This window comes from Crocuta crocuta, unplaced genomic scaffold (genome assembly GCF_008692635.1).
Source record: "Crocuta crocuta isolate KB4526 unplaced genomic scaffold, BGI_CrCroc_1.0 scaffold45, whole genome shotgun sequence".
Classification (NCBI taxonomy): Eukaryota; Metazoa; Chordata; class Mammalia; order Carnivora; family Hyaenidae; genus Crocuta; species Crocuta crocuta.
Genome location: NW_027530544.1, coordinates 5,823,137 through 5,824,330, shown reverse-complemented (window position 1 = coordinate 5,824,330; position 1,194 = coordinate 5,823,137). Strand labels below are relative to the sequence as shown.

At 62.3% G+C, this 1,194-nt stretch overlaps 1 protein-coding gene across 9 annotated transcripts in view; it reads left to right on the top strand.

Annotated features, from left to right (window-relative positions):
- Positions 1 to 549: 549 nt before the first annotated feature.
- Positions 550 to 1,194, top strand: part of DLG1 (discs large MAGUK scaffold protein 1) — a 267,569-nt gene continuing 266,924 nt past the window's right edge. For all 9 annotated transcript variants that reach the window (XM_077767716.1, XM_077767715.1, XM_077767714.1 and 6 more), the window contains exon 1: positions 550 to 765. The gene's annotated coding sequence lies outside the window, so the exon portion shown is untranslated. The remainder of the gene's footprint in view (positions 766 to 1,194) is intronic.

Sequence of the window (1,194 nt, the reverse complement as noted above, 5' to 3'; positions counted from 1 at the left end):
CTCCCCCAAGACTGCTTTTCCCGGTTGGGGGTCCACTCTCGGGGGCGCCAGGCACTCTTTCCAGCTTTGGAGTTGGAAACAGCACGTGTTTAGTGAGGTTAAAGGGTGTCTCGGAATGTGTGTTTCGGATCTGGTGTAGGTGAGGTCACGTCTCTCTTCAGACACCCCGACCCTTCCGGGCCTGACGCGCTCCTCGCTCTGAACCGCGGGACACACCGGTGGGCTAGGGCGAGGTAAAGGCGGGCTCTTCCAGGGCCACCTAGGACCACCTGTAGAATCTGTGTGTCAACTCCTTTGTCCTCAGAGCCACTTCAGTGGCCGCTCCTTTAAGCGAGGAGGCTCACTTGGGGTGTTTCCCGGGTCCCCTTTCCCGTTCCCCAGCCCCCTCCTGGCCCTCCTCCCCTACCAACCCAAAGGTAGCAGCGCTGAGAGCCCGGGGCTCGGCGCCAGCCGCCTCCTCACTTCCCATTGGCTGAGAGCGCCGGGAAAGCGGTCACGTGGGGGCGCGGCAGTCCAGCTCCGGGGCCGCCATCTTGGCGGAAAGNGGGGGGACGGGGAGCGGGGAAGGGCGGGGAAGCCGCCCCTACTCAGTTTGGAGCGCACCCCGGCTGCCAGCGCTCGCGGCTTGCAGGAACTTTGTGGTGGCGCCGCAGGTGTGGGGGCCCGCGGAGGTGTGTATGTGGGGAGTGAGGGCGTCGTGGAGAGCGGCCGCAGCCCTGTCCGGCCCCCGCTGGAGTAGCCCCGTGGAAGCGAGCCAGGAAAAAGGCAAGCGAGAGGAGGGGGCCAGAGCAGAGTGGGGTGATCAGCCCAGCTTGTCTTGTGTCGGAGCGCTTTACGGTCGCTGCAGGCTTAGGGGCCAAGGGTCGGAGCGCCTCTGCACCCTCCAGTAGCAGGTGGGAAATATGCATACTTCAGGCGGGGGAGGGGTGGCCTCACGGTTAGGCATTTAGTACCCTTTGGAGAGGGAGCAGCTTTCGAGGAGAATTTGGAAGCGGGCTTCTCTGCTCTTAATTTGCAGGGGTACCCACCCTTAGGTAGGAGCTTTTTAGATTGACTTGACACTGCTGGGTTTTGAGGTTTTTTCTTTCACTTGGGAAAACTTCGCCAGGTGGCCTTTTCAGACAGGGCTGGGAGTTTTTCGACTTGAGATTGGGGGTGGGGGTGGGGTTGGGGTTGGGATTGGGGTTGGGGATG